We start from the raw sequence: 19,772 nt of genomic DNA, 5'->3' as shown, positions 1-19,772 counted from the left end.
CACCTTTCTTATAGAACGCAATATCCGATTTTGATGATGTTATACGCAAATGAAAGCTACTGTGCTCCCCCAGAATGCTACCGAGTGGATTTTTGATTAGTGGCTTAGATTTTAAGATATTGATCAAAGAGTACTTTTTATATAAGACATTTAACTCTTAAGGCAAAATTAATGGCACGAAGAGCCATGTATTATATACCAATTTACTTAGATTGACGAATTGAACAATTTATGTATGTTTGTGTATGTGTGCCTGTACGTATGTATGTGTAAATATGTTGTTTATATGTGTAGTATATCAAAATCGACCCACATAAAAATAACAAAAAAAAACTCTCTTTACTCCGATTTTGAAGTTCGCATGCTCAAATGAAAGCCCCAGAGATCTTTGAAAATCATACTGAGTACGATCTTTTATTGGTTGCTTGAACTGTAGAGCTTTGACCAAAGTATATTTTAGTATATTTTACTTTCTGGATAATTTTTCTCTCTCACTGCTCTTTCGTCTTCTCTATCCCTCTATTTTCGTATCGCTATTTATTTCTCAAAGCAAACCAACAATCATGGACAACTTCTCATAATCTTTACACTCTTCGTGGTGCGTCTTAACTGGTGTAAATAAAATACCCTTAAGCTTTTTCTTGGAAATTTGAACCAGATTTCAGAAGAAACTGCAATGCTTACTTAGCTCCTTTTCTTCCGAAGCTCCCGTCCTTACTTCTTATAAAATATATACTAAATTGTACGTTGAACCTAGATTTGCGAAGAGTAAGAAACATTTACAGCTTTCGGGAGCCAAGCATTGTAGCAAAATCTGCACCCTCAGTTTGCACATGTAACACAATTAGCGATGCAGATATTTGAAAAGCTTTACTAAAGATGTATAGACCTATTTACGTACGAATGTGTTAGTGCCACCCGTTGAGGAAAACACAAATAAATCGCTGGTTTGTTTGCAATGCTACGTTTTGAACAGCTGGAAAATTTTTCAGTTGAATACTTATTTTATATATTGAATTTGTGACCAGGAATCTAAAGTAGCTGGTTAACGTAATCGGCAAAATTAGGAAAAAGTGTTGAAGCAACTCTACATGGCTATACACGTTTACTAGTGTGCGCAGGTGAAAAGTCACTTATCTCTATGAATGATACAATATGCTCATGTAAGATATAAATATTGCTTTCTAATTTAAGACTAAGTGCAAACAGAGTATCCATGTTATTCCACTTCTCGTTATCGCAGCAAGATTTAAAAAGTCTTTATTTTGGATTTTTTCATACAGCCTAGGCCTTCGAAAAGAATAATGTTCTCGCCTACACTCTGAAAATCTAAAATTCTTAAAGATCGTGGAGAATATTCATTTTCAGATAATACATTTGAGCTAGAATTAAATTGACAACTTTCATCAATAGCTATATTTTTTTCCTGTATAATTCTAAACTATATTTCGAGAGCAGGTTTGTAGAAGTTTGCTTCAATTCGTAAAAAAAACTTGATGCTGATTCATAAATCTAGGTCCTGCGATTTCTGAAAATAAAGCGAATAAGTAGAAGCATCAAACTAACATACATGTTTGCTGTTCTAGTGTGAAATCAGCATCATTGTTATCTATTACTGTTTCCCCACGTTCGAAAATCAATTACTTCTAGCCAGCATTTAAAAATTGGTTTGTGATCGAAAAAATAAGACTCATGTACTCCAGTGATAACATTCATATTATATGCAAAAACCACGTCAAGCTTTAATTCATTGATCGTCTTTGGTTAACTCTCTGAAAACTATCTTTCAAATTCATTTCATTCATTATTGAAATTGGACTTATGATGGTATACGATTTGTAAGTGACTGGCCAAACATGTATAAAGTAATAGTTAGTATAACAAAGGTTTCTGCACCACTAGGTGGATTAATTTAGGTTTTTCTGCTTTTATTTCGCTTAGAAACTGAAAACAATGAAACCTACAAACTTCTCGTTCGATTGAATAATAATTTAATTCAAGGTCAGCAAAGCACATCTCTGACATTTGAGCAATTATGGTCACCTTATTCCACTCTAGAAATAAGTAGTTATTTATTTTCGAATAATGTTAGTTTCGTTGCACTTAAGAAACAAATAATTCTGGCAACTTGAACACTTACGATTGATAAAATCTACGGGAGAATCGATCTTTACATACAAAAACGTAGTTCTGTCGGATTCATATAGGCTTGAAAACGACTGAGCCGATCGGCGAGAAAATTATATGTAGGGGGGGCCAAGAAAGGCTCTTATGATAGTTTGAGACCCCACCCTCTTCTATAAAGGAGGGCTCCCTTCCTTTCCGTCAAAAGGAGGGTTCCCAAACAAACGAAACATAAATTTTTGTGTAGCTCGAGAACTAATTAAGTAAATGAAAACAACTTGACATGTGACTGTTTTGGAGACAAGACATGTTTTTATGATTTGTGACACCCCTCCTTACTCTGGAAGAGGGGCGGTTTTATACAATTTTCTACCTAACTCAAGAACTAATCAAACAAATGAAGCCAAGTTTGGCATGTGGAGGTTTGTATGAGCAAGAAATATTTCGATGGTGGTTCGACACCCTTCCCTTTTCTTGAATGGAGGGTTCTCATGCACATAAAACACATATTTTTTGTATAACTCAAGAATTAATCAAGCAAATGGAACCAAATTTGACGGGGAAGCTTTGGCAGCACGGCCATCGTCATTCACATTTCAAGTGTTTTTTCGTCAGTCGAAAAACGCCCATGTAACTAGTTAGATAATCCATTACTACACGCTAAAAAAAACTTCAGCCGAATCGGTTCAGTAGATACCGAGAAAAACTTACCACCAGTTGAAAAACATGGTTTCGTGAAAAACACTGTTAACAGCGAAATTTTCACCTAAATATAGTCCACGACATGCAAAATACATTTTCAAACATACCTTAATCAATAACCAAAATACCCGAACACTTCGCCTTTATCCAAAAATCCGAATAAAAGATCAAGATTCATTATTTTTCAATTTTTCAGAGAAGGGTCCCCCCCTTAAAACTCTAACGACGACTGAAATGATGGTTTGAAGTTTTTACGCATCCTTTGAAAATACGATGAACGTCTGTTCTCTGCAGCGTTGTTAAACTCGCTCGCAAAAAGCATGCGATACTCCAAGTGGCGTTCTCGCCGCTACCAAAATCTCACACTAGAGATACTCCTGTCGTACTGTTTCTCGTTCTCTTTTACTTTTTTCTTTTCACACTACCGAGCGTTGATGCTTGCGAGTTTTCTCACACACACTCTCGCTCGTGTACTTTCCCACTCGCGAGTACCTCTCTTTCTCGCGAGCACAACCAGCGGAGGTGATTGTTAAGACCGCCAAGACGCATTATGACGATACGGAGTGACAAGGCACGACGAAGCGGGGTGGCAAAAAGAATATTTCGACGAGTAGGCAGGGATGCCACATATACAGATTGATCAGTACTTATACAGATTTTTTGTGTATTTTTCATACAGATATCTGTATATACAAATTACAGATTTTCTAGAAATAGTACAGAACTATACAGTTTTTTTTTGGTTTTCATGAAGTCGCGAAATTAATTTTTCGATATAGTTGAAAATCGAAAATGAACTCAAATGCTATTGAGCGTGTTGGAGTTTTCATTATATTTATATGTTACGCGTAAACGTGTGCATAAAGGAGTCAATGAACAAACTATGTTGCGTTTTTTTCTTCTAAGGGATATGTTGAGTAAATATGCAGATTTTTATACAGATTGAAATATCACCAAGGAGATTTCCTGAGATTCGAAATACAGATAAAAATGTGGCATCACTGCGAGTAGGTATTCAGATACCCTACACGTTCAAGCATGCGATTCTATATAGATTCATCACCCCACTTTCGGCTGTCGGTGCACGATGCAAAACTGCTTGGCATCAGTTCAGCGATTGACAAACCGCATGCGTGAGTCGGTGAACGAAGCATTTTCGTTTTCGGGCACATTTTTTCAAGCACTCCTAGTCAAGTACTTTTATTCGAGTACTCGCGTACTCGGCGTGAGTAAAAAGATAGAAGAGAATTTGCGAGCGGTTGTATGCTGGCTGCTGCTCTGGCAAGTGCGTGAATAATAAAGAGTGTCTCGAAGGTGTGTGTGCGAACGACCGGAGAAGCGTAGCACACATCTGATTCTCAAGCAGAAAGGAGTGGATATGTTATGCTTCTCGCTCGTTTAGCAACGCTGGTTCTCTGTGGTGTGGGATCGTTTTCGTTTCACTCGACTGTGAACCGTCGCATCTCGGTGCTCCAACTTCTCCACTTTTTGTCGATAACGTTTGCGGTTGTGGTAGATGCGTGAACGTGTGGATGATCTGTTTGGATGACTCTATGCGTTGAATGGTTGTACAAAGGAGCGACACGTCTGTGCAAGCGCTGCAAGGTTGTTGTAATAACTTATTTAATTCATGTTTTCAGTCGCAGAAAGGAGCACAACGACTATTGCTATGTCTTGAATTAGTCTAACATAAGTTCATTTGTTTTGTTTTAGCACAACAAAACAGACACTTTCTATATGTTTTTAGAATCTACTTTTATTATTTATGCTATGGAAGACTGCCACCCGAGATCACCTTTACATACCCTTATACTTCAAAATATATTTCAAAATTCATTTTTATTAATCTCACTTTATATGTGCATGACAATATCTATATTGTTGCATTAATCTGATTCAATCATTGTCACATCAGTTAGTAAAGTGAATCCCAATTAAAAACCCTCCCAAGTAGCAAAAACTTCCTTCCGTGGTCTACGTAAGCATGCAAAGGTATACTCGGTCTCTAACAAGCAAAGACTACATTCTAATACTCTTTGCTTTCCACGAAGGCTGTCGACAAGGTACCTAGCAGTCCTTACGCTTCTACTTCCCACAGCCTTTTTTAACAGCCGTCCCCCGACATCCATCATAGGCAAATTAAAAAAGAGAGGTAAAATGTCTCCGGTGAATTCGGGCTGTTACCGAAACGCGCTGTTTGTGTAGTGCGGACACGAACGTCTATATAAAAACAGATTCTCATCTTTTCTACATCCTCCAAATAATGCCGATTCGACCCACGGAGTACAATTTTCGTTTCCTTTTGTGATGATCTGTTGCCAATACGTTCTCAATGTGACTCTCGGACTGCCAGTACGAATAGGTGTCAAGCCTGTATCATGCTAACCGTTGCAGCGGTCAACCGCTACCGTTCCGTTCTTTTTCGACCAATCAGAACACAGCGGTCGACCGTCGCTTGTTGTTGCGAAAAATCTTTTCTATTTTTGCCGCCGATCGTTCCCAACGGTTGCCGGCTGCTATCATTGACATGGCGAAGGAAAACGAATCTCTTCACACCTACACAAGATCACATATAGAGACTTGACAAATGAAAATGTGTGCTTCTCTTTTTGGCACACACGACAGCCAGTCAAAACATTGATAGCACCGGCAACGCTGGTTGGCGATGTCAATTTTCGACCAACGCACACTGGCAAAAATGAATCCAAATTCCCACTAATTAAAAGCCGCTGGGCTGGATACTTTAAATATAGCATTTCTCATGTAGAATTGGTCAACAAATTGATTGGCGATGGTTTCATTTTGGACAGGGCACGGAAAATGGTCTTTTTCGCCTCTTTTCACCCTATTTTTGCATATTTTTGGAAATATAGACCCTTTCACGAACAAAAAGCAACAGCGAACACATCTTTAGAATACAGTAAAAAAAAACTGTACAATTGGGATGCCTGCTCTGGATGCATCCGTTTTTACGAAATACGTTGTTTAGAAATTTTCAGTTTTCTATGAAAATACGCTTTTTGTGAGTTATTGGTGGTTTTCCCGCAGCAAACAGAAATTTTTCTAAAAAGTACAGTAAATATACCATAAGTCATTCTTTGACAGCAAAGCAAATCAATATCACGCTCTACATTGAGAACGAATGTTTTCAAAACTTTCTCCAATAGCAAGTTTTTTTCCTGGCAATTGCCATGACGACGCTACCTTAGATAAAAATTGTTGTCGCGCGTATTCCAACAGCAATCAGATAGCGTTATCTTGCGTTGCTTTGTGAAAAATGTTTAAAATTTGTTCCTGAATTTCAATTTGCGAACGATCTGGTGAATTTGAAAAAAAAAAACCTATCAACCCTGCCTCAAACTTGTGGCAACAGCCAAGCATGGAAATGTTCACTCACTAGCAAAATTTCATGCAAATGTATTCTTTGATTCATCAGGTATCGTTCAATTGTTTCCACTCGCGGACAAGTTTTCCATAGAAACGCTGCTGATTGTTTTTCGCTTCTAAGAGTTTTGAATACTATAGAAGAAGACTGAATGATTCAAACACGATAGTATTTATTGTATCCAAGTTCACTTGCATTCAACGGTATCGCGAGAATCTTTGAGATATTATCGCCAGTGGTACAAAATCATGAATCCAAATGAACGTTAGATTGCGTTTAACTGTTTGCTTACCGGAGCAAATAGGTATCATCAATGCTTACGGAAATGGTAGCATGGTGCATTACATGTGATATTTGAAATCACTAAGAATCATAGCGGTATATCACGGTGAAAGCACGACGTTGAGTAATCGAATTACGCCTGCAAGCAACCAACATTTGAAAGAATCGCTGCGATCGCTCGAGTGCAATCGTATACGATTCTTTTGTGAAACACTCGCTATATGTTGCTCGCTACCCCTATAGCAGGCAATACTGAAACAAAATCATCAAAGAAAGCTACCATATATTTCTTTGCTATAAGTTGTCTCTTGCATGCGTGAGAATGTGTAACTTTTAATAGCGATGGTTTGCTGGGATTAAAAGCTTATGAATGGCAAGTTCAGAAATGATACCCGAATAATTGTTATGCGATACGATTTTTTCCATCCTGGCAACAGCCTAAAAAGACCAGTTGACACATATTTTCAATGGTGAATTAGTGAAAAGTTGAGTTGAAAATCAACCAATCAGCAGGTCGCTTCTAAAACTGAGAACAGTATGGTATAGTGTACAATCGTATGTATCATGAACCGTTTTGAATGCATGCAATGCTACATTCGCTAAACAGATCTTATGAAGACACTAATGTTTTTATCAATTAATGGAGTTGTCCTCGATATGTGGTACGTCAATTCGCATATCTTTTCAATTGCAAGCCACTGAAGAAATGAACTAAAATCATCTGGAAGAGCAGTGGATAACCAATCACGAGCTTGCTTTCTGTACGCGATGTTTATTTTACACTCATATTCTAAGAGGCTCCATCTTTCTTACAAGTTTTGTTATTTTTCCAGTTTCGCAAGACGCAAAGTGATTTAATTTTTTATGTATAATGAATGTACGGAAATGGAATCACATTTCATCGATGAACTTGGAGCTTTAAGCCATGCGGCAAAAAAAAAAATTACGTAGTTGCGGTTTTGGTAATAAGACAATCTAATTCTTCGCGTATCTCAGCCACGCCACGGTTCATTATGCTAATACGTCTTGCATATTGCAGCTGAGCGGCTGGGAGACAACAAAATTCGTGCTAACGATGATTGGTGGTAGACATGAGTATGGAGTCCAAAATTTTCTGTGAAGTCTAATTAACTATCTTCCTTTAAAACGTTCCAAGGTTTTTTAATGAAGTGTGATAAATTTTCTAAACCGAATTTTGCATTTTCAGAACAAGCCGCCGTTGGTTTTGCGGAGATTATCGGGTTGTGGATAACATCAAACTTCTGCGTATCTGTAGCGGGTTTTGATCACAGTTGCAAATATCACAAGTAACAAAATTGGTTATATCAAAGTTGTTTAGTATATGATACAACTAGAACATAAAACCTTCAATGCCGACATTGCGGTTATAACAACCTACTTACAACAGTTACAAACATGTGTTATGTTGTTGGCCCAGCTTTATTGCACACGGTGCTCCCACAGACCGTTATTAAGAAAAAAAATGCACTAAAGAGGCTGAGTACACCATTCGATTCGTTATGACGCACAGTGCGTTAAATGTAGGGTAAGACGGGACAAAAATCATAGCTACACGATTTTGTCGATAAAACATGTTAATGTAACAAGGTAAGTTGTTCGTTACCTTCAGAGCTACAAAATGCATAAAGGTCTTATGTGATACACTAAATCACAAAACTGTCCCAAACGCCAACGCACTCATCCTATACCAGAAACAGTTAATCTCTTTATAAAAGTTGTACATTGTAACGAAAACTGCGGTTTCTATGTTTTACTTACTTTTACATAATTGCAAAAGTGACTTATGCGCAATTATAACGAAAAGAAAAGATTATTTTAGTTATTCTTTTACGTATTATTTTTATTATTTTTTATATATTTAATTATCAGACTAACAAACAATTTTAAATTCTTCATTATGCATATAATATTATCAAGTCAAGTTTTGGGTCATCTTCAGACGAATTGGAATAGTCGATCGAAATGGTAGCAGCAAATACTAGTTCTTTTGGGGAGTTATTTTCAACGAGCTCTGCAACTCGCCGTTTTTTTAATTCTCCTTGAGCAGCTTTCAGAAAGTTTCTGAGGACGCTCACAAGTAGAAATGTGGTTGTATTCATAATTATTATTCTCCCCGAATCGAGGAAGAGCAAGCGTTGACTCCAACCAAATTTCATCCTTTTTCATAAAATACTTTTTTATTCTATTGCATTTCTCTCATTTCGAGTTCAATTTCGAACAATATACAGCAGAAAACTTGTGAAAAGCTTCATAAACATGTTTGACTGTGTCTTCTGGTAGAGACAATATCGAAATACACATGATAAGCCCCGCTATTGGCTTCCCCTAGCTAAGTGTCAAGGAGCTGAAAACAATGCTCGCCGAGGATTTAAAATAGCCCCGCACGTCCTGATCCGTATAATCACCACCACCGACAGGACCGTGATAAAACCGATAAGTTTTTGATTATTTTATTTGTTTTTCTTTCTTTGTGTTCTAGCAAAGATCCGAAAGTCCGTTAGAGGTACTTTGCCGCCTTGTATGGGTTTCGCCGAGCAATTTTAATTGTGTAGACAGGGAAACCTTCTGTTACACAGGTGCATGGAATATTTTCAACAAATACCGATACTCATGTGTCACGTAATTACCTACTCAAACCGTATATAGCTTCCTTTTCACAGAAACAAATATCGCGATCGTGACAAATTTACGCAAAAAATCTGTCGAACTATACTTCAACTTGTCTCAAAAGTGCATCGCGTCGCAAAATCACGGTTTTTGTTTTTTTATACTTTTAGTTTAGCGGCGTGTGTCAAGCTGTGCGCCAGTGTTCTAAGCACCGTCAGTCGCAAAGTGCACGTGTCTTCAGAGCAAAAAGTTTGAAATTAGAATAAGATACGATAATGTTGAGTATCAAGGTTTGCATAGAGCTTCATCTGAATAAAATTGCAAAATTTATCTATATTTCTACGCAAACATAAATAATAAATCGAATAAGTGATCACTTTAAAAGCTCGAAAACAAATTGCGGAGGATATGAAAGCATATACCAAACCAAGAGTTTACGACAGCTTGTAGGCCACAACAAGACAACCTACACATCTACAATAATGACCTTGTAAGTATTAACCCTCTCCCGCTCACAAGGTTTATCATTAAAATTTATAGCTTCACGAGAAAATTCAAGCTGAACACTTTGTAGACTAATTAAAATTACTGTCAACTGTAGTATTTTGGAGAAAATGACCAGTGATGCTCTGAGGCAGCATAGAAAAGTTTATGGAACAATCGTTAGCATAACAAACTATTTTATGCCAAGATATGATGATTATAATTCTTGGTACTCTAGAGTCACCATGAGCGTTAACAGGTTAAATAGGGTATCGACTCTATTATCGTCAGGTTTGTCGAACTATCAGAGGGTGAATGATGTCTTACAGTGTTCTTTACAATGCAGAGCATGTTCCCGAAAAGATAAGTTCTATATAAACCTGACGATAGTAGAGTCGATATCCTATGTCAAAAGTATTAAAAATGCCAAAAAATTAGCAGAATATAAAAAAAAATCTATAATTTTTTTTTCCGTCGGTCTAGTTCCGCCTCTGTTGTTGTGCCAATCATCGACGCCCGAGAGGCGACTCCACCCAGATCCCACAGATTTTTCGCCTCAGAAAATCTCCCGATGTCGGCTAGGATTGAATCTTGACCAGTTGGATTGGTTGTGCGTGGATCACGCCACCCCACAACCATCGACACCTATGGCGTTGAGATTCGAACCCAGGCGTCCAGCGTGATTGGCGGAGACGTTACTAACCACGCTAGGTCCCCGCCTAAAACAATAACTTGTATTGTGCCAAATGAATCATACGTAACAATGAGATCTCAGAATCAGTTATTTTTGTGATAAGAGGAAGGTCGTGAAAAACGAAGGAGAGCGAATTAATTCCAGTATGATATTAAACAAATCTAGCTTGCCATCAATACTGTTCGATTACGGGGAGTAGTATTATTTGTGTAAATAATTCATCGTTATGTTGGAAGCTGTTGAATACTTAATTCCAGGGCCGGATTTACGATTGTGGGGGTCCGGGGCCCAGTTATAGTGCGGGGCCCCAAAATAAAACAAAACCATTTTTTTAACGTACGAGGTAAAAACATTTATTTGCTATTGAAAAATTACCAAAATTTTGTTAGAATTTTCTCTTAAGCCCTATTTAGAGTTCCAAGCGAGGTGGAAATCTCATGCAAAACGTTCATTTTTTCACGCTCGTGAAAAATGCAACCTGCAAAAAATTCACTTCGCTTGGAACTGTAAACAAATTCGATCCAGCGAAATCAAAGGTTGTGGATGTCATCTTTTTCACTTGGGTTTATTTTTTTTCCCGGAAACTTGCGTGCGTTTCTATTCTGTCAGTTGCAGCCAATTTTCACTTCGCTCGGAGTGTAAGCTCGTGAGTTTCGCTTCACTTAAACTGTAAACTGCAGACTGCTGAAATACCTGCGTGTTCCACAAACGGCGTTTCACGACAGATTTCGCAAGCGAAAATTTACGCTTTTTCACTTGTCAAATGTTTCACTTCGCTTGGAACTGTAAACTATGCTTTACGAGTTTTTTTGCAGAAAACTTATTGATTAAATAACCAACATTCAACTCCTTCAGTATACTCGTACTCGAAACTTAATAATGCTAAGTTTGACTGTCTTTCATTATTCACTAAAAAAAAAACTACCGCAATTTGAAAAAATTGCGATCCACAGGCAAAAATTTGCACACAATTTGAGAAAGACTGCGCAAATATAAGACGACTCTGACAATAATAGAAACTTGGAAAAAACTACGCACATCTGCAGGTCAATAAAATCTGCACACGAACTCAGAAAATCTGCATTTTGCAAAGCACATTTGGTATCCCTGATTCGGACAAGTTAGCAAAAGCAATGCATTAAAAAACTCGTGGGTTATTTTCTTTCTCTGCTTTACTTCCCATGTGCGTTGGTTCGATTAAAATGGTGTGTTAATGTGTGTCATTCCAAGAGAATCCAAGGTGAACTCTTATGGATGTAGTTGTGATATTGGCGCTCGCGAAAAAATAAAACTGAAGGAAAGTGTCAGATTGAAATTTTCTTTTCAAATTTTCTTACTGTAAATCAAACTTTTGATTGAATCTCATTTTTTAAAAAAGAAAAAATCTTTTTCTTGATTTGTGGGGGCCCCAAAAATGTGGAGGCCCGGGGCCCCCCATAAATCCGGGTCTGCTTAATTCAAAACTCATAACATCAAATTGAGCGATCAGCCGAACCGAAAACGTACCATCGTTCCAACATAAAATTAAAACTGCCCCCTCGATGAATGAACGAACCCGAGCAACAATGAATATTTCAATATTTCAAATTGCTATCAAGTATAAAATCCCCAAACGACGTGCCGAACCAGGTTGTGCCGTGGCATTAATTATTCATGAGGGAGTACACTCGCATCGTAAAGCGTCAACGCTTACGGGCGGCTTCCAACCCTTGTTCAAGTGGAGCTTTTCCGAGCAATATATCATCGCCGTTTGCTCTTCCGAATTGGTCACAACCGATGACAGAGCTCGAAAAGGCTATGTTCAACAGCCAGAATGAAAAAAAAAAAATCCGCTATCATTTCTGAACGATTTAAGCTGGTGGGTCAAAGGCCTGACGAAAGTTTGTCATCATTATTTTTGGCTTTTCCGTAATGGGAGCACATAATTCAATGATCGGTTCCGTTGAAACTTTTGCCTAAGCCTCGTTCTCCCGCTCCAACAGAAAGCGCTTATTAAAAACGCATTAATATCCACATGGACACACCGCGATACCGGCGCCATCAGGCACACTGTCGAAGTGTCTCTGCTCCGGATGGTAGAATGACGCATTAGGGTGCTGCAGCGGCACTGGGTTGTCGATGTTAACAAGAAATTTGACAACTCCTGCACTAGATTTTCCTTGGCATCGGGAAGCCACTCTTACCCCCCGGGGAAGGTATATAATCGATTGCTTGCGGTGTCAGATTTTATCATATCGTTCCGAGCTAGAGCCAGGCTAATGGGATTTGCCATCACTATTATAAACTTATTCATGGAAATATTCCATAACAATCAAGAAGACATGTCGGTATCGAGTGTGTGTGTGCGTGTATGCAGTTTCAGAAGTCTAGTGTTTACTGGAAAGATTGATCGAATCCTTTGACGTACTTTCTGCAAATTTATGCTGTTACGGTGGGTTTCTGCTAACAACTAACCGAATCCGTTTACATACCTACGATTTACTTTTGGATCGGCACTTTTAAGTAGAATTTTTCTGCCAATCTAATTCAAGCGAGATTATTTTTGGCGTTACTGAAATAACCGAGTCGGGAATTGTTTTCAATCCCTTCTTTCGTGTTTTCGATACTAAATGTTCAGACAGGTGAATTTGGCGGCTGGGGAGGCTTTATTATTTACGGACGAAAATATGTAAAATATTGAGCTGCGAGGGATTTCTGTTGGGCAGGTTATTTATGGAAATCCTAGAAAAGGTGATTAAATTTAGCTTAACACGTGCGCACGTGCGTGTTGTTTTTGCGGTTCAAATTTCAACTCCATTCCCGAAAGTAAAAGAATGAAATGATTTTGATGAATGGGTACTGACTGTGCGCTTACGGGTAAAATTAAGTTAACGCAGTGATAGGTATCAAGATGCAAGGTGTTTGTCAATCATCCCATGGGGATCAGAAGATCTATATTCCGTGGTAGTGTGGGTTCCCAACCCTCATGGGATGACTGACCAGCTATTGGGTTGTAGGGCACATCTCAACCCGGGTATCATCATGAAAAAGATCATTTATGCATTATACAAAATACCATGTCAAAATTGTGTAAAACTCATGTATAAAAAATATCGTAACTAAAGCTTAGTTCATAAGCTCAGCAACCTTCGCTTGGGAAGTGTCGCAATTATTTACAGCTGCTACCGTCATTAATTTTCTTTATAATTGCAGATCTGAAGTATTGATTTATTATTGGAAATACCAGGATTTGCCGCTCTACAGGATACCGCCATCAGTATTCAAGAGACTTGAAGATTCCAAGAGATCCAGAGCTATTCAAGATTTGCTGCTCTACAGGATACAGGAATCAGAGTTTTCAAGGGGTTCGAAGGTTTCGAAAGATCAACGACAATTCAAGTACACCAAGAAATTTAAAGATCAAGATTTCTTTTATTATAACAGCTAAGTATAGAACTTAATTTATTATATTTGTATCCATTTGCATTTTTTGTTGCCCTACCATAGTGTGCTCTTTTACACACAATGGAAGTGGATGAAAAAAATTTGGCCGATCCTGTTTCTATTACACCTAAACCTCCTGACCCTTTTTCCACTGTTTCCTCAATTCCCTCACGCGTTAAACTGTATCCAGACGGATCGACTGGTTCATTTGTTGTTTATTTCCGACCAAAACTAGGGCCTAAATCAAAGCCCTTAAACATCATTCAGATATCTAAAGATTTAGAGTCTCATTTCAAGTCTATCATTGAAATTTCTAAGGTCAGACCTAACAAATTGAGAGTTGTGGTTAAAGACCTTACTCAAGCTAATAAAATTGCTACTTCGGAATTTTTCACCCGGGAATATCATGTTTATGTTCCCGCTCGAGATGTAGAAATTGACGGTGTTGTTACCGATTCCAGCTTATCCAGTGAATTTCTTTTAAAAGACGGTGTTGGATATTTCAAGAACACTTCCATTCCAACGGTTAAAATTCTCGATTGTCAACAATTGAGATCCGTGTCCTTTGTAGAAGGGAAGAAAATATATTCCCCCTCAGATTCATTTCGTGTCACATTCGCTGGATCTGCTTTACCATCTCACATCTCGATTCACAATGTCCTTGTACCCGTTCGCCTGTATATTCCACGAGTCATGAACTGCACCAATTGCAAACAGTTAGGCCATACTTCTGCCTACTGTTGAAATAAAAGTCGATGCGGTAAATGTGGGGGTAACCATCTTGATGACTCTTGCAATCAAGAAAATAATAATTGTTATTACTGTGGTGAAACTAAACATGAACTCTCGAATTGTTCCTTATTCATTCAACATAAAATTAAAATGAAACGATCTCTTAAAGACCGCGCTAAACCCAGTTATTCTGATCTCCTTAAGCAATCGGAAACAAATTCTCTTATTTCTTCTAATATTTATGATTTATTGTCCTCTGATGAGACGGACTGCGATGTTCCTCTTGCTGGTCCTTCTTTTTCAAACCCTGGTTGGTCTAGAAAAAGGAAAAATCTTTCTTCCCCAAAACTTCCCAACAAGGGCCCTAAAATATCACTTAATAGAAATGGTTATGTTCCCAAATCTAATCACGATACTGAAAAATCAAATCAAACTTCCTCTAGAATTTTAAATTTAAAGTCAACACAAGAGTTTCCACCACTATCACCCAAAAACTGTGATAGCTCATTCACACCTTCAAATAATCAAACAAAATCAGGAATTCTGAAATTTTCTCATGTAATAAACTGGATTCTTGAATCATTAAACATACCGGACCCTTTCAGCAAATTTATTCATTCATTACTCCCTGTTTTCAAAACATTTTTAAAGCAGCTTACCTCTCAATGGCCCCTCATTTCTACTTTAATATCCTTCGATGACTAACTTATCGTCTGAGACTAATTATTTTATACATATTTTACAATGGAATTGCAGAAGTATCATACCAAAACTTGATTCATTCAAAGCTATGATTAATAATTTGAAATGTGATGTGTTTTCTATTTGTGAAACATGGCTCACTTCAGATATCAATCTCAATTTCAATAATTATAATATCGTACGATTAGATCGAGATATTCCCTATGGAGGTGTACTTTTAGGGATTAAAAAGTGTTATTCTTTTTATAAAATTAATTTAACTTCAATTCAAGGCATCGAATGTGTAGCTTGTCAAATTAACATACAAGACAAAGATCTCTGCATTGCTTCTGTATATATCCCTCCTAAAGCACTAATTAGACAACAAATGCTTTCTGATATTGTCGAATTTCTACCCTCACCCCGTTTAATATTGGGAGATTTTAACTCTCATGGTGTTGCTTGGGGTTCATCTTACAACGATAATCGCTCCACTTTGATTTATAATCTTTGTGACAATTTTAATATGACTGTTTTGAACAATGGAGATATGACACGTGTTCCGAAACCACCGGCTCGTCCAAGCGCATTGGATTTATCATTATGTTCAACGTCATTACGGTTAGATTGTAGCTGGAAGGTTGTCTATGATCCCCATGGTAGTGATCATTTACCAATTTTAATTTCAATTAATAATGGGTCAAATAGTACTCGACCAATTGACATTCCGTATGACCTTACATTAAATATTGATTGGGAAATTTATAAATTAAAAATTACAGAAGCTTTAGAGGCATTGCAACACCTTCCACTTCTTCAAAAATATGATTCATTTGCGGGTTTAATTTTAAATTCTGCAATACTAGCCCAAAGGAAAAAATATCTTGGCGTTTCAACTAAAAGACGTCCTCTCACTCCTTGGTGGGACAAAGAGTGCTCAAAAACTTATGTTAAAAAATCGAACGCATATAAGATTTTCCGGAAAAAAGAAAAAATCGAAGACTTTGTACGATACATGAAGTTAGAATCCATGTTTAAAAACTTGATCAAAGCTAAAAAACGTGGTTATTGGCGACGATTCGTTAATGAGCTTTCCAGAGAAACATCTATGAATACTCTTTGGAACACTGCTAGAAGAATGAGAAATCGAGTAGTGGCTAATGAAAATGAAGAATATTCAAATCCATGGATTTTAAATTTTGCAAAAAAAGTATGTCCAGACACTGTTCCTGCTCAAAAAATTAATCGTGACAATTTTTCTGAACAATCAGTGATGGAACTACCATTTTCTATTACTGAACTGTCTATCGCTCTTCTCTCTTCCAATAATAATGCCCCTGGGTTGGATAAAATAAAATTTTATTTACTGAAAAATTTACCTGACATTGCTAAAAAAATGTTGTTAGATTTATACAATAATTTTTTTGAACTAAACATCATTCCACATGATTGAAGACAAGTAAAGGTGATTGCTATCCAAAAACCTGGAAAACCTACTTCTTAACATAACTCATATCGTCCAATTGCGATGCTTTCTTGTATTCGTAAATTGTTTGAAAAAATGATTTTATATCGTTTAGACCATTGGGTTGAAAGTAATAATTTATTATCACATACCCAGTTTGGCTTCCGTAGAACTAAAGGAACAAATGATTGTCTCGCATTACTTTCAACAGAAATCCAGATTGCATTTGCTCAAAAAGAACAAATGGCTTCTGTATTCTTAGACATTAAGAGAGCCTTTGATTCTGTTTCTATAGATGTTCTTTCTGATAAACTTCATCAAAAAGGTCTTCCTCCTAAATTTAATAATTTTTTATACAATCTACTATCAGAAAAACATATGCATTTCTCTCATGGTAGTTTGTCAGCGTTTAGACTTAGCTACATGGGTCTTCCACAAGGCTCATGTTTAAGTCCACTGCTCTACAATTTTTATGTGAGTGATATTGATGACTGTTTGGTAAATTGCACTATCAGACAATTTGCAGATGATAGTGTGATTTCTGCCACAGGTCCCAGGGCATCCGATTTACAAAGACCTTTACAAGATACCTTGAACAACTTAACCAATTGGGCGATACAATTAGGTATAGAATTTTCAGTTGAAAAAACTGAATTCGTGGTTTTTTCTAGAAAACATGAACCAGCTCAGCTCCAACTTATGTTAGTGGGTGAACCCATTACTCAAGTTTTAGTTGATAAATATCTTGGCGTATGGTTCGACTCAAAATGCACTTGGAAAAGTCATATTTGATATTTAATACAGAAATGTCAACAAAGAGTTAATTTTTTGCGCACAGTAACTGGATCATGGTGGGGAGCACATCCTTGGGACCTTATTAAACTTTATCAAACTACAATTCTATCAGTGCTCGAATACGAATGTTTTTGTTTCCGTTCTGCTGCAAAAAATCATATCATAAAACTTGAACGAATACAGTATCGCTGTTTACGCATTGCTTTAGGTTGTATGCATTCAACTCATACGATGAGTTTAGAAGTGTTAGCGGGCGTTCTCCCCTTAAAAGATCGTTTTTGGATTATCACTTTTCGCATTTTTGTGAAAAGTGAAATTTTGAATCCTATAATAATAAATAACTTTGAAAGACTTGTTGAACTTCAATCTCAATCTACCCTATTTTTTGATACATCAATGTTAAATGAAGTTCGTAGTATGCCTGATCAACTACGTATACAACAGATTCCAAATCTATTTCGTGAAAAATATCAAAATATAAACTGTAATAATTCATTTTATACCGATGGTTCTTTTCTCAACGGATCTACTGGTTTCGGTGTTTATAACAATAATTTATCCGTCGCTTACAAACTCGAAAGCCCTGCTTCTGTTTATGTCGCAGAGCTGGCTGCTATTCAGTACACATTAAGTTTTGTTGAAAATTTGCCTAAAGACAATTACTTCATCTTTACGGACAGCCTCAGTGCTATTGAAGCTCTCCGATCGATAAAAAGTATAAAGAGTTCTTCGTATTTTTTGAATAAAATACGCGACCATTTGAGTATTTTATCCGAAATCGCATCACAGGTTACATTAGTATGGATCCCTTCTCATTTTTTAATTGAGGGCAATGAGACGGCAGATTCATTAGCTATGATCGGTACGGTACATGGTGACATTTATGAAAGACCTATTGAATTCAATGAATTTTTTAGTTCTATACGTCGACATGAACTGGCAAAACTCTTGGGACAATGGAGATCTAGGAAGATGGTGTCATTCAATTATTCCTAAAGTTTCTTTAAAACCTTGGTTCCACAAATTGGACGTAAGTCGTGATTTCATTTGTATGATGTCTCAGCTTATGTCCAATCATTACTGGTTTAATGCTCACCTTCGTCGTATAGGACTCACAGAGGATCACCTTTGCACCTGTGGCGAGGGTTACCACGATATTGAACATGTTGTTTGGTCATGTCCGTTATATCGTGAAGCTAGATCCAATTTAGAAAATTCTCTTAAAGCTCGGAATAAACAACCAAATGTCCCTGTTCGTGATGTCTTAGCAATTTTAGATTTCCCATATATGCGTCTGCTATATTCCTTCCTTAAATCAATTGATGTTCCTATTTAGTACACTTTTGTTTTCATTTCAGATTCTATTTACGCGCTTAACCAGGAATAAGACGTTCCCGAAAATATATTTGGCTCTTGAAGCTGCAGGAACCATACTTATCAAGATTGTGTTTTATGATTTGTAACTTATTTATTATTGTATTATTGTATATGAAAAGATGAGAGGTTTTTTATGCCTGTTTGAGGAGAAATATTTATTAATTTTACTCAAGCAGGCTTTTCCCTACTCCAATAATTATTTCGGCCTCGTTATGCTCTCTGCGATTGGGCCTTTATCTTATTACATTTCATTAGAATAAAAAAAAAAAAAAAATAAAGCTTAGTAATAACAGAACAGAGCCTCAACTGTCAGAATTTAATGTATTTTGACTAAGTCTGCCAAATTCGACAATCATTGTTTATAGCGCAAAAGATATCGATTTTTCTTATCAGCCAGCCAGTATTGAGAGCATTTATATGCATGAAATTCTAAAGATTGTGATGTGATTCAATTATCAATAAATTTCCGACATCCGATTCCGGTAAATGTCAAATCTTTTTTGTGCCTTCGTGCCACAATTTGAACTGAATTCATCTAGTATCGCCTGTAATCTGAATGAGTGAACATAAAAAAAATACTTGTTGCCATTAAAAAAAGCAGACTTTACTCATACACACGACGACGTTCACATAACTCTGCGCGGTTCACTAGTTCCGGTGCAGTCGCTGAACCGTTCCTTAATCGATTTGATCGCACAAACAATCCTTCACAGCAGGGTGGAAGGATAGCGACCGATAGGTAACCACTATCTACGGATATTCTTCCCCTCCCGCCACCTCTCAATCACGGCCCGGCGTAGAGGGAACCAATAAAATATTGCCACACACAATCAATGGACTCAATGGCCCGATAAGTGGTCGAGATTGGGAAAGAAGGTTGAAAGTGGAGGTTGGGGGTTTGGTTATATGTAAATAAAAATAGCCGTCGTATATCGGGTAGTCGTCGTATCTCGGGTAGAAGGACCAAACTCATAAAGTTGATCCTTTATTCGGTCTACGGT

General features: G+C 37.2%; 1 protein-coding gene across 3 annotated transcripts in view; it reads right to left on the bottom strand.

The window, feature by feature from the left end:
- The window catches only part of LOC129725720 (uncharacterized), a 500,714-nt gene that overhangs the window by 303,238 nt on the left and 177,704 nt on the right, over nt 1-19,772 (bottom strand). The gene's annotated exons all lie outside the window — the stretch shown is intronic.

The sequence above is a fragment of the Wyeomyia smithii genome, chromosome 2, assembly GCF_029784165.1.
Source record: "Wyeomyia smithii strain HCP4-BCI-WySm-NY-G18 chromosome 2, ASM2978416v1, whole genome shotgun sequence".
Lineage (NCBI taxonomy): Eukaryota > Metazoa > Arthropoda > Insecta > Diptera > Culicidae > Wyeomyia > Wyeomyia smithii.
Note: the sequence above shows the minus strand (reverse complement) of the source record. Positions and strands in the feature narration are given on the sequence as shown.